This window comes from Oncorhynchus clarkii, chromosome 14, assembly GCF_045791955.1.
Source record: "Oncorhynchus clarkii lewisi isolate Uvic-CL-2024 chromosome 14, UVic_Ocla_1.0, whole genome shotgun sequence".
NCBI classification, from domain to species: domain Eukaryota; kingdom Metazoa; phylum Chordata; class Actinopteri; order Salmoniformes; family Salmonidae; genus Oncorhynchus; species Oncorhynchus clarkii.
Genome location: NC_092160.1, coordinates 39210737 through 39225001, shown reverse-complemented (window position 1 = coordinate 39225001; position 14265 = coordinate 39210737).

Below are 14265 nucleotides of genomic sequence, written 5' to 3'. Positions count from 1 at the left end.
GTCCATCCTCTATGTTGTGTATGAAATATGACAAATGATGAAAGTGTTTTTGTTAAGAGAAGGATGTGATCTTAGAAACTCTAAGATGAAATAGCTTCTTTAACTTTGTACAAGTGAGGAGTCACCGCCCCCTTGAGTGAGTTCAGCGAGCGTGTCAGCCTCACCAACCGCCCCTTTTGAATGACCTGTATAAAACGGCGGGTTAAGGGCTGATTTCAAGGTTTTACTGCTAACCTAGAAAGCATTACATTGCTCTTACCTATCTTTCCGATTTGGTCCTGCCGTAAATACCTACACGTACACTACAGTCACAAGACGCAGGCCTCCTAATTGTCCCTAGAATTTCTAAGCAAACAGCTGGAGGCAGGGCTTTCTCCTATAGAGCTCCATTTGTATGGAATGGTCTAGAGAGGAGAGAGGGAGGAGAGAGGGAGAGAGAGGTGGAGAGAGGTGGAGAGGAGAGAGAGGGAGAGAGAGAGGAGAAAGGGGGAGAGAGAGGTGGAGAGGAGAGAGAGGGAGAGAGAGAGGAGAGAGGGGGAGAGAGAGGTGGAGAGAAGAGGAGAGGGGGAGAAAGAGAGGAGAGGGGGAGGAGAGAGGGAGAGAGAGAGGATGAGAGAAGAGAAGAGAGGGAGGACAGAGTGAGGAGAGAGGGAGAGAGAGAGGAGAGAGGGAGGAGAAAGGGAGAGAGAGAGGAGAGAAGTGGATAGAAGGGGAGAGAGGGAGGAGAAAGAGGAGAGAGAGGAGAGAGGGGGAGAGAGCCTAGTGGTTAGACTGTAGGGGGGCATGTAGCCTAGTGGTTAGAGTGTAGGGGCAGAGGGAGAGAGAGAGGGAGAGAGGGAGAGAGTGGGGACAGAGGGAGAGAGAGAGGAGAGAGGGAGGAGAGAGGGAGAGAGAGAGGAAGAGAGAGAGGAGAGAGTGGGGAGAGAGAGAGGGAGAGAGAGAGGAGAGAGAGAGGAGAGAGTGGGGAGAGAGAGTGGGGACAGAGGTAGAGAGAGAGAGAGAGGCTGGTCCAACAAGCACATCACAAAGAGGAACAGCTGTGTTACCATGCCTGGTGTGAATCTGGTCGGACGTGTGTTATGGCCTGTCTGTCTGTCAGTGGCCAACCACGTTGCAACACGATGAGAGAAAACTTCTACTTTGATCAGTGCTTATAGCCTCTCCCCCAGCATGTAGGGGCGGCAGGGTAGCCTAGTGGTTAGAGTGTAGTGGCGGCAGGTAAGCTAGTGGTTTGAGTGTGGGGCGGCAGGTAGCCTTGTGGTTAGAGTGTAGTGGCGGCAGGTAAGCTAGTGGTTTGAGTGTGGGGCGGCAGGTAGCCTTGTGGTTAGAGTGTAGGGGGGCGGCAGGTAGCCTAGTGGTTAGAGTGTAGGGGGGCGGCAGGTAGCCTAGTGGTTAGAGTGTAGGGGCGGCAGGTAGCCTAGTGATTAGAGTGTAGGGGCGGCAGGTAGCCTAGTGGTTAGAGTGTAGGGGGGGCAGGTAGCCTTGTGGTTAGAGTGTAGAGGATGCAGGTAGCCTAGTGGTTAGAGTGTAGGGCAGGCAGGTAGCCAGATGGCTCTGAACGAACTTTATTTGACTCTTTGCAAACTGGAATCCATATATCCGGAGGCTGCATTCATTATAGATGGGGATTTTAACAAGGCTAATCTGAAAACAAGACTCCCTAAACTGTATCAGCATATCGATTGCGCAACCAGGGCTGGAAAGACCTTGGATCACTGCTATTCTAACTTCCACAACGAATATAAGGCCCTGCCCCGCCCTCCTTTCGGAAAAGCTGACCACGACTCCATTTTGTTGATCCCTGCCTACAGACAGAAACTAAAACAAGAGGCTCCCACGCTGAGGTCTGTCCAACGCTGGTCCGACCAATCTGATTCCACACTCCAAGACTGCTTCCATCACGTGGACTGGGATATGTTTCGTATTGCGTCAGACAACAACATTGACGAATACGCTGATTCGGTGAGCGAGTTCATTAGAACGAGTGTTGAAGATGTCGTTCCCATAGCAACGGTTAAAACATTCCCAAACCAGAAACCGTGGATTGATGGCAGCATTCGCGTGAAACTGAAAGTGCGAACCACTGCTTTTAATCAGGGCAAGGTGACCGGAAACATGACCGAATACAAACAGTGTAACTATTCCCTGTTAGATATTACTGCTTGGCCGGAACTAGAAGCACAAGCATTTCGCTACACTCGCATTAACATCTGCTAACCATGTGTATGTGACAAATAACATTTGATATGATTTGATTTGGGTCAGATCCTTCTGTATAACAATGGCACACAAGTCCTTGGTACCATCAGAACCTACTCGTATGGCATCTCTCTCATGACTCGCATGCTAACACGTTTGTCACATCATCAAAGTCAGTTGTCCAGACCGTGCTCTGGACCCACTTGGGAAATTAAATCCTATTTTCTCATTAGCCTGAACTGAGATGCTGTGATTGTGTGTTGTTCTGTTTTCTTAGTTTCAGTCTCTGTTGTTTTCCTCTTGGAGCGTCACCAGTGTACACATACTAACCTGTTCAACTTCATTCTGCTGACGTTGCAGTACGTGGTTGTCCGTCCAGTGCATGATGGGAGTAATCTGCTTTTCATCCCATTTCCAAGGAGATGTCTGTAGGCATGTGTTGTAACCTGTGTTGTAACCTGTGTTGTAACCTGTGTTGTAGCCTGTGTTGTAGCCTGTGTTGTAACCTGTGTTTGACCAGGACCTGTGTTGTAGCCTGTGTTGTAACCTGTGTTGTAACCTGTGTTGTAACCTGTGTTTGACCAGGACCTGTGTTGTAGCCTGTGTTGTAGCCTGTGTTGTAACCTGTGTTGTAGCCTGTGTTGTAACCTGTGTTGTAACCTGTGTTGTAACCTGTGTTGTAGCCTGTGTTGTAACCTGTGTTGTAACCTGTGTTGTAACCTGTGTTGTAACCTGTGTTGTAGCCTGTGTTTGACCAGGACCTGTGTTGTAACCTGTGTTGTAACCTGTGTTGTAACCTGTGTTGTAACCTGTGTTTGACCATGACCTGTGTTGTAACCTGTGTTGTAACCTGTGTTGTAACCTGTGTTGTAACCTGTGTTGTAACCTGTGTTTGACCATGACCTGTGTTGTAACCTGTGTTGTAACCTGTGTTGTAACCTGTGTTTGACCAGGACCTGTGTTGTAACCTGTGTTGTAATATGTGTTCTAACCTGTGTTGTAACCTGTGTTGTAACCTGTGTTTGACCAGGACCTGTGTTGTAACCTGTGTTGTAACCTGTGTTTGACCAGGACCTGTGTTGTAACCTGTGTTGTAACCTGTGTTGTAACCTGTTTTGTAGCCTGTGTTGTAGCCTGTGTTGTAACCTGTGTTGTAACCTGTGTTGTAACCTGTGTTGTAGCCTGTGTTGTAACCTGTGTTGTAACCTGTGTTGTAGCCTGTGTTGTAGCCTGTGCTGTAGCCTTTGTTGTAGCCTGTGTTGTAACCTGTGTTTGACCAGGACCTGTGTTGTAGCCTGTGTTGTAGCCTGTGTTGTAACCTGTGTTGTAGCCTGTGTTGTAACTTGTGTTGTAACCTGTGATTGACCAGGACCTGTGTTGTAACCTGTGTTGTAACCTGTGTTTGACCAGGACCTGTGTTGTAACCTGTGTTGTAACCTGTGTTGTAACCTGTGTTTGACCAGGACCTGTGTTGTAGCCTGTGTTGTAACCTGTGTTGTAACCTGTGTTGTAACCTGTGTTTGACCAGGACCTGTGTTGTAGCCTGTGTTGTAGCCTGTGTTGTAACCTGTGTTGTAGCCTGTGTTGTAACTTGTGTTGTAACCTGTGATTGACCAGGACCTGTGTTGTAACCTGTGTTGTAACCTGTGTTTGACCAGGACCTGTGTTGTAACCTGTGTTGTAGCCTGTGTTGTAACCTGTGTTGTAACCTGTGTTGTAACCTGTGTTGTAACCTGTGTTGTAACCTGTGTTGTAACCTGTGTTGTAGCCTGTGTTGTAGCCTGTGTTGTAACCTGTGTTGTAGCCTGTGTTGTAACCTGTGTTGTAACCTGTGTTGTAACCTGTGTTGTAGCCTGTGTTGTAACCTGTGTTGTAGCCTGTGTTGTAACCTGTGTTGTAACCCCTGTTGTAACCTGTGTTTGACCAGGACCTGTGTTGTAACCTGTGTTGTAACCTGTGTTTGACCAGGACCTGTGTTGTAACCTGTGTTGTAGCCTGTGTTGTAGCCTGTGTTGTAGCCTGTGTTATTGAAAAGGACGTGAAAGTTAAAAACACAACATTTGACTTTTGAACACTTGTGCTTGTTTTTTGACAAGTAAAATTATTTTTAAACAGAGAGTACTTGGCTTTGAAATCATGTTTATATAGAAAAGTACTTGGCTTTTCCTTGACTTGGTGACAGAATTAGCACCCGTTAGTGTGGTGGTGGTGGGGAGATGGTGCTGTAGAAATGGTGAGGTGTGAGTGTCAGGATGTCGTCATAGCTCAGGCTGGACACATTGGCAGTCGGGATCTCTAGTCTCCACCATGGTTCCACCGTAATCCAAACAGTCGGTTGAATAACCATCTTTTGAGTGTTCAGAGATAAAACACTGAAGTTCTTACAACTGCAGGGAAGTGACTTGAGTCAACAGCGGTGTAAGGGAACAGGTATGGAAGGATGATTAAGTGTTGGGGTCTGAAACTAGTGGATTTGGAGCGTGGAAAGTACTAAACTTAGTCACCGTCCTAAATGGCACCCTATTCTCTATTTAGTGCACTACTTTAGACCAGGATCTATAGGGAATAGGGTCCATAGGAAATAGGGCACATAGTGAATAGGGCACATAGTGAATAGGGTCCATAGTGAATAGGGTCCATAGGAAATAGGGTCCATAGTGAATAGGGCACATAGTGAATAGAGCCCATAGTGAATAAGGTCCATAGGGAATAGGGTCCATAGTGAATAGAGCCCATAGTGAATGGGGCTCATAGTGAATAGGGCCCACAGTGAATAGGGCCCATAATGAATAGGACCCACAGTGAATAGGGCCCATAGTGAATAGGGCCCATGGGGAATAGAGCCCATAGTGAATAGGGCCCGTAGTGAATAGGGCCCGTAGTGAATAGGGCCCATAGTGAATAGGGCCCATAGTGAATAGGGCCCGTAGTGAATAGGGCCCATTGTGAATAGGGCCCATAGTGAATAGGGCCCATAGTGAATAGGGCCCATTGTCAACAGGGCCCATAGTGAATAGGGCCCATAGTGAATAGGGCCCATTGTGAATGGTCAAACATAGACAGCTATTGTGAAAGAAAAATTACATATTTACCTGATTTGTTTGACATTGATAGTTGACAATTGGTACTTAACAAATATTAAGACATCTCTGTTCTATTGATGCTGTGTTTCTGTAAAGGGATGGATTCCACTCTAGTTTCCTGCACTTAGTCTGGACGAATGGTCAAGGAAAATGGGTTTCACTAGAGATAACTTCAACCGACAATTGATTTACAGCTGGCATTCCATTGACAAGACGTGGTGGTGTGTGACTCGAGATAGAGATGGCCTGGAGAGTTTAGAACAATCCTTCAATGTCTCTAAACATCCTGGCATCTGGGAAACTAAACCCGGGGTCAGGTTAAAACTGCACCGGGTTTAGCTGACCACGGGATAAACCCAGGATGGCTTGTGGTGCCATCCTGGGTGACTAAGCCATGACTAAGCATTTTTAGTGTCAGCTATATAAGAACTCTGCGTTGTCTGTAAAGGTTAAGCTCTCTGCAACACACACTTCAGAGTGTGCTGTCAACAAAGCTTCATTATTGAAAATAATTCATCGATATTAAATAAAGATGATTGTTTGAAGAAATTATAAAATCTCTCTTTCCGCAACACTACATAGGGATTAGGATGGCGTTCGGGACGCATCCTCAGCCTCTTCATCATGAGGTGTTTAGTTCAGTACTCAGCCTCTTCATCATGTGGTGTTTAGTTCAGTACTCAGCCTCTTCATCAAGAGGTGTTTAGTTCAGTACTCAGCCTCTTCATCATGTGGTGTTTAGTTCAGTACTCAGCCTCTTCATCATGTGGTGTTTAGTTCAGTACTCAGCCTGTGGTGTTTAGTGTAGCCTGAGTGTAGCCTGTGTTGTAACTTGTGTTGTAACCTGTGATTGACCAGGACCTGTGTTGTAACCTGTGTTGTAACCTGTGTTTGACCAGGACCTGTGTTGTAACCTGTGTTGTAGCCTGTGTTGTAACCTGTGTTGTAACCTGTGTTGTAACCTGGGTTGTAACCTGTGTTGTAACCTGTGTTGTAACCTGTGTTGTAGCCTGTGTTGTAGCCTGTGTTGTAACCTGTGTTGTAGCCTGTGTTGTAACCTGTGTTGTAACCTGTGTTGTAACCTGTGTTGTAGCCTGTGTTGTAACCTGTGTTGTAGCCTGTGTTGTAACCTGCGTTGTAACCCCTGTTGTAACCTGTGTTTGACCAGGACCTGTGTTGTAACCTGTGTTGTAACCTGTGTTTGACCAGGACCTGTGTTGTAACCTGTGTTGTAGCCTGTGTTGTAGCCTGTGTTGTAGCCTGTGTTATTGAAAAGGACGTGAAAGTTAAAAACACAACATTTGACTTTTGAACACTTGTGCTTGTTTTTTGACAAGTAAAATTATTTTTAAACAGAGAGTACTTGGCTTTGAAATCATGTTTATATAGAAAAGTACTTGGCTTTTCCTTGACTTGGTGACAGAATTAGCACCCGTTAGTGTGGTGGTGGTGGGGAGATGGTGCTGTAGAAATGGTGAGGTGTGAGTGTCAGGATGTCGTCATAGCTCAGGCTGGACACATTGGCAGTCGGGATCTCTAGTCTCCACCATGGTTCCACCGTAATCCAAACAGTCGGTTGAATAACCATCTTTTGAGTGTTCAGAGATAAAACACTGAAGTTCTTACAACTGCAGGGAAGTGACTTGAGTCAACAGCGGTGTAAGGGAACAGGTATGGAAGGATGATTAAGTGTTGGGGTCTGAAACTAGTGGATTTGGAGCGTGGAAAGTACTAAACTTAGTCACCGTCCTAAATGGCACCCTATTCTCTATTTAGTGCACTACTTTAGACCAGGATCTATAGGGAATAGGGTCCATAGGAAATAGAGTCCATAGTGAATAGGGTCCCTAGGAAATAGGGCACATAGTGAATAGGGCACATAGTGAATAGGGTCCATAGTGAATAGGGTCCATAGGAAATAGGGTCCATAGTGAATAGGGCACATAGTGAATAGAGCCCATAGTGAATAAGGTCCATAGGGAATAGGGTCCATAGTGAATAGAGCCCATAGTGAATGGGGCTCATAGTGAATAGGGCCCACAGTGAATAGGGCCCATAATGAATAGGACCCACAGTGAATAGGGCCCATAGTGAATAGGGCCCATGGGGAATAGAGCCCATAGTGAATAGGGCCCGTAGTGAATAGGGCCCGTAGTGAATAGGGCCCATAGTGAATAGGGCCCATAGTGAATAGGGCCCGTAGTGAATAGGGCCCATTGTGAATAGGGCCCATAGTGAATAGGGCCCATAGTGAATAGGGCCCATTGTCAACAGGGCCCATAGTGAATAGGGCCCATAGTGAATAGGGCCCATTGTGAATGGTCAAACATAGACAGCTATTGTGAAAGAAAAATTACATATTTACCTGATTTGTTTGACATTGATAGTTGACAATTGGTACTTAACAAATATTAAGACATCTCTGTTCTATTGATGCTGTGTTTCTGTAAAGGGATGGATTCCACTCTAGTTTCCTGCACTTAGTCTGGACGAATGGTCAAGGAAAATGGGTTTCACTAGAGATAACTTCAACCGACAATTGATTTACAGCTGGCATTCCATTGACAAGACGTGGTGGTGTGTGACTCGAGATAGAGATGGCCTGGAGAGTTTAGAACAATCCTTCAATGTCTCTAAACATCCTGGCATCTGGGAAACTAAACCCGGGGTCAGGTTAAAACTGCACCGGGTTTAGCTGACCACGGGATAAACCCAGGATGGCTTGTGGTGCCATCCTGGGTGACTAAGCCATGACTAAGCATTTTTAGTGTCAGCTATATAAGAACTCTGCGTTGTCTGTAAAGGTTAAGCTCTCTGCAACACACACTTCAGAGTGTGCTGTCAACAAAGCTTCATTATTGAAAATAATTCATCGATATTAAATAAAGATGATTGTTTGAAGAAATTATAAAATCTCTCTTTCCGCAACACTACATAGGGATTAGGATGGCGTTCGGGACGCATCCTCAGCCTCTTCATCATGAGGTGTTTAGTTCAGTACTCAGCCTCTTCATCATGTGGTGTTTAGTTCAGTACTCAGCCTCTTCATCAAGAGGTGTTTAGTTCAGTACTCAGCCTCTTCATCATGTGGTGTTTAGTTCAGTACTCAGCCTCTTCATCATGTGGTGTTTAGTTCAGTACTCAGCCTCTTCATCATGTGGTGTTTAGTTCAGTACTCAGCCTGAGTGTAGCCTGTGTTGTAACTTGTGTTGTAACCTGTGATTGACCAGGACCTGTGTTGTAACCTGTGTTGTAACCTGTGTTTGACCAGGACCTGTGTTGTAACCTGTGTTGTAGCCTGTGTTGTAACCTGTGTTGTAACCTGTGTTGTAACCTGTGTTGTAACCTGTGTTGTAACCTGTGTTGTAACCTGTGTTGTAGCCTGTGTTGTAGCCTGTGTTGTAACCTGTGTTGTAGCCTGTGTTGTAACCTGTGTTGTAACCTGTGTTGTAACCTGTGTTGTAGCCTGTGTTGTAACCTGTGTTGTAGCCTGTGTTGTAACCTGTGTTGTAACCCCTGTTGTAACCTGTGTTTGACCAGGACCTGTGTTGTAACCTGTGTTGTAACCTGTGTTTGACCAGGACCTGTGTTGTAACCTGTGTTGTAGCCTGTGTTGTAGCCTGTGTTGTAGCCTGTGTTATTGAAAAGGACGTGAAAGTTAAAAACACAACATTTGACTTTTGAACACTTGTGCTTGTTTTTTGACAAGTAAAATTATTTTTAAACAGAGAGTACTTGGCTTTGAAATCATGTTTATATAGAAAAGTACTTGGCTTTTCCTTGACTTGGTGACAGAATTAGCACCCGTTAGTGTGGTGGTGGTGGGGAGATGGTGCTGTAGAAATGGTGAGGTGTGAGTGTCAGGATGTCGTCATAGCTCAGGCTGGACACATTGGCAGTCGGGATCTCTAGTCTCCACCATGGTTCCACCGTAATCCAAACAGTCGGTTGAATAACCATCTTTTGAGTGTTCAGAGATAAAACACTGAAGTTCTTACAACTGCAGGGAAGTGACTTGAGTCAACAGCGGTGTAAGGGAACAGGTATGGAAGGATGATTAAGTGTTGGGGTCTGAAACTAGTGGATTTGGAGCGTGGAAAGTACTAAACTTAGTCACCGTCCTAAATGGCACCCTATTCTCTATTTAGTGCACTACTTTAGACCAGGATCTATAGGGAATAGGGTCCATAGGAAATAGGGCACATAGTGAATAGGGCACATAGTGAATAGGGTCCATAGTGAATAGGGTCCATAGGAAATAGGGTCCATAGTGAATAGGGCACATAGTGAATAGAGCCCATAGTGAATAAGGTCCATAGGGAATAGGGTCCATAGTGAATAGAGCCCATAGTGAATGGGGCTCATAGTGAATAGGGCCCACAGTGAATAGGGCCCATAATGAATAGGACCCACAGTGAATAGGGCCCATAGTGAATAGGGCCCATGGGGAATAGAGCCCATAGTGAATAGGGCCCGTAGTGAATAGGGCCCGTAGTGAATAGGGCCCATAGTGAATAGGGCCCATAGTGAATAGGGCCCGTAGTGAATAGGGCCCATTGTGAATAGGGCCCATAGTGAATAGGGCCCATAGTGAATAGGGCCCATTGTCAACAGGGCCCATAGTGAATAGGGCCCATAGTGAATAGGGCCCATTGTGAATGGTCAAACATAGACAGCTATTGTGAAAGAAAAATTACATATTTACCTGATTTGTTTGACATTGATAGTTGACAATTGGTACTTAACAAATATTAAGACATCTCTGTTCTATTGATGCTGTGTTTCTGTAAAGGGATGGATTCCACTCTAGTTTCCTGCACTTAGTCTGGACGAATGGTCAAGGAAAATGGGTTTCACTAGAGATAACTTCAACCGACAATTGATTTACAGCTGGCATTCCATTGACAAGACGTGGTGGTGTGTGACTCGAGATAGAGATGGCCTGGAGAGTTTAGAACAATCCTTCAATGTCTCTAAACATCCTGGCATCTGGGAAACTAAACCCGGGGTCAGGTTAAAACTGCACCGGGTTTAGCTGACCACGGGATAAACCCAGGATGGCTTGTGGTGCCATCCTGGGTGACTAAGCCATGACTAAGCATTTTTAGTGTCAGCTATATAAGAACTCTGCGTTGTCTGTAAAGGTTAAGCTCTCTGCAACACACACTTCAGAGTGTGCTGTCAACAAAGCTTCATTATTGAAAATAATTCATCGATATTAAATAAAGATGATTGTTTGAAGAAATGATAAAATCTCTCTTTCCGCAACACTACATAGGGATTAGGATGGCGTTCGGGACGCATCCTCAGCCTCTTCATCATGAGGTGTTTAGTTCAGTACTCAGCCTCTTCATCATGTGGTGTTTAGTTCAGTACTCAGCCTCTTCATCAAGAGGTGTTTAGTTCAGTACTCAGCCTCTTCATCATGTGGTGTTTAGTTCAGTACTCAGCCTCTTCATCATGTGGTGTTTAGTTCAGTACTCAGCCTGAGTGTAGCCTGTGTTGTAACTTGTGTTGTAACCTGTGATTGACCAGGACCTGTGTTGTAACCTGTGTTGTAACCTGTGTTTGACCAGGACCTGTGTTGTAACCTGTGTTGTAGCCTGTGTTGTAACCTGTGTTGTAACCTGTGTTGTAACCTGGGTTGTAACCTGTGTTGTAACCTGTGTTGTAACCTGTGTTGTAGCCTGTGTTGTAGCCTGTGTTGTAACCTGTGTTGTAGCCTGTGTTGTAACCTGTGTTGTAACCTGTGTTGTAACCTGTGTTGTAGCCTGTGTTGTAACCTGTGTTGTAGCCTGTGTTGTAACCTGCGTTGTAACCCCTGTTGTAACCTGTGTTTGACCAGGACCTGTGTTGTAACCTGTGTTGTAACCTGTGTTTGACCAGGACCTGTGTTGTAACCTGTGTTGTAGCCTGTGTTGTAGCCTGTGTTGTAGCCTGTGTTATTGAAAAGGACGTGAAAGTTAAAAACACAACATTTGACTTTTGAACACTTGTGCTTGTTTTTTGACAAGTAAAATTATTTTTAAACAGAGAGTACTTGGCTTTGAAATCATGTTTATATAGAAAAGTACTTGGCTTTTCCTTGACTTGGTGACAGAATTAGCACCCGTTAGTGTGGTGGTGGTGGGGAGATGGTGCTGTAGAAATGGTGAGGTGTGAGTGTCAGGATGTCGTCATAGCTCAGGCTGGACACATTGGCAGTCGGGATCTCTAGTCTCCACCATGGTTCCACCGTAATCCAAACAGTCGGTTGAATAACCATCTTTTGAGTGTTCAGAGATAAAACACTGAAGTTCTTACAACTGCAGGGAAGTGACTTGAGTCAACAGCGGTGTAAGGGAACAGGTATGGAAGGATGATTAAGTGTTGGGGTCTGAAACTAGTGGATTTGGAGCGTGGAAAGTACTAAACTTAGTCACCGTCCTAAATGGCACCCTATTCTCTATTTAGTGCACTACTTTAGACCAGGATCTATAGGGAATAGGGTCCATAGGAAATAGAGTCCATAGTGAATAGGGTCCCTAGGAAATAGGGCACATAGTGAATAGGGCACATAGTGAATAGGGTCCATAGTGAATAGGGTCCATAGGAAATAGGGTCCATAGTGAATAGGGCACATAGTGAATAGAGCCCATAGTGAATAAGGTCCATAGGGAATAGGGTCCATAGTGAATAGAGCCCATAGTGAATGGGGCTCATAGTGAATAGGGCCCACAGTGAATAGGGCCCATAATGAATAGGACCCACAGTGAATAGGGCCCATAGTGAATAGGGCCCATGGGGAATAGAGCCCATAGTGAATAGGGCCCGTAGTGAATAGGGCCCGTAGTGAATAGGGCCCATAGTGAATAGGGCCCATAGTGAATAGGGCCCGTAGTGAATAGGGCCCATTGTGAATAGGGCCCATAGTGAATAGGGCCCATAGTGAATAGGGCCCATTGTCAACAGGGCCCATAGTGAATAGGGCCCATAGTGAATAGGGCCCATTGTGAATGGTCAAACATAGACAGCTATTGTGAAAGAAAAATTACATATTTACCTGATTTGTTTGACATTGATAGTTGACAATTGGTACTTAACAAATATTAAGACATCTCTGTTCTATTGATGCTGTGTTTCTGTAAAGGGATGGATTCCACTCTAGTTTCCTGCACTTAGTCTGGACGAATGGTCAAGGAAAATGGGTTTCACTAGAGATAACTTCAACCGACAATTGATTTACAGCTGGCATTCCATTGACAAGACGTGGTGGTGTGTGACTCGAGATAGAGATGGCCTGGAGAGTTTAGAACAATCCTTCAATGTCTCTAAACATCCTGGCATCTGGGAAACTAAACCCGGGGTCAGGTTAAAACTGCACCGGGTTTAGCTGACCACGGGATAAACCCAGGATGGCTTGTGGTGCCATCCTGGGTGACTAAGCCATGACTAAGCATTTTTAGTGTCAGCTATATAAGAACTCTGCGTTGTCTGTAAAGGTTAAGCTCTCTGCAACACACACTTCAGAGTGTGCTGTCAACAAAGCTTCATTATTGAAAATAATTCATCGATATTAAATAAAGATGATTGTTTGAAGAAATTATAAAATCTCTCTTTCCGCAACACTACATAGGGATTAGGATGGCGTTCGGGACGCATCCTCAGCCTCTTCATCATGAGGTGTTTAGTTCAGTACTCAGCCTCTTCATCATGTGGTGTTTAGTTCAGTACTCAGCCTCTTCATCAAGAGGTGTTTAGTTCAGTACTCAGCCTCTTCATCATGTGGTGTTTAGTTCAGTACTCAGCCTCTTCATCATGTGGTGTTTAGTTCAGTACTCAGCCTCTTCATCATGTGGTGTTTAGTTCAGTACTCAGTCTCTTCATCAAGAGGTGTTTAGTTCAGTACTCAGCCTCTTCATCATGTGGTGTTTAGTTCAGTACTCAGCCTCTTCATCATGTGGTGTTTAGTTCAGTACTCAGCCTCTTCATCATGTGGTGTTTAGTTCAGTACTCAGCCTCTTCATCATGTGGTGTTTAGTTCAGTACTCAGCCTCTTCATCATGTGGTGTTTAGTTCAGTACTCAGCCTCTTCATCAAGAGGTGTTTAGTTCAGTACTCAGCCTCTTCATCAAGAGGTGTTTAGTTCAGTACTCAGCCTCTTCATCATGTGGTGTTTAGTTCAGTACTCAGTCTCTTCATCAAGAGGTGTTTAGTTCAGTACTCAGCCTCTTCATCATGTGGTGTTTAGTTCAGTACTCAGCCTCTTCATCATGTGGTGTTTAGTTCAGTACTCAGTCTCTTCATCAAGAGGTGTTTAGTTCAGTACTCAGCCTCTTCATCATGTGGTGTTTAGTTCCGTACTCAGCCTCTTCATCAAGAGGTGTTTAGTTCAGTACTCAGCCTCTTCATCATGTGGTGTTTAGTTCAGTACTCAGCCTCTTCATCATGTGGTGTTTAGTTCAGTACTCAGCCTCTTCATCATGTGGTGTTTAGTTCAGTACTCAGCCTCTTCATCATGTGGTGTTTAGTTCAGTACTCAGCCTCTTCATCAAGAGGTATTTAGTTCAGTACTCAGTCTCTTCATTAAGAGGTGTTTAGTTCAGTACTCAGCCTCTTCATCATGTGGTGTTTAGTTCAGTACTCAGTCTCTTCATCAAGAGGTGTTTAGTTCAGTACTCAGCCTCTTCATCATGTGGTGTTTAGTTCAGTACTCAGCCTCTTCATCATGTGGTGTTTAGTTCAGTACTCAGTCTCTTCATCAAGAGGTGTTTAGTTCAGTACTCAGCCTCTTCATCATGTGGTGTTTAGTTCAGTACTCAGCCTCTTCATCATGTGGTGTTTAGTTCAGTACTCAGCCTCTTCATCATGTGGTGTTTAGTTCAGTACTCAGCCTCTTCATCATGAGGTGTTTAGTTCAGTACTCAGCCTCTTCATCATGTGGTGTTTAGTTCAGTACTCAGCCTCTTCATCATGTGGTGTTTAGTTCAGTACTCAGTCTCTT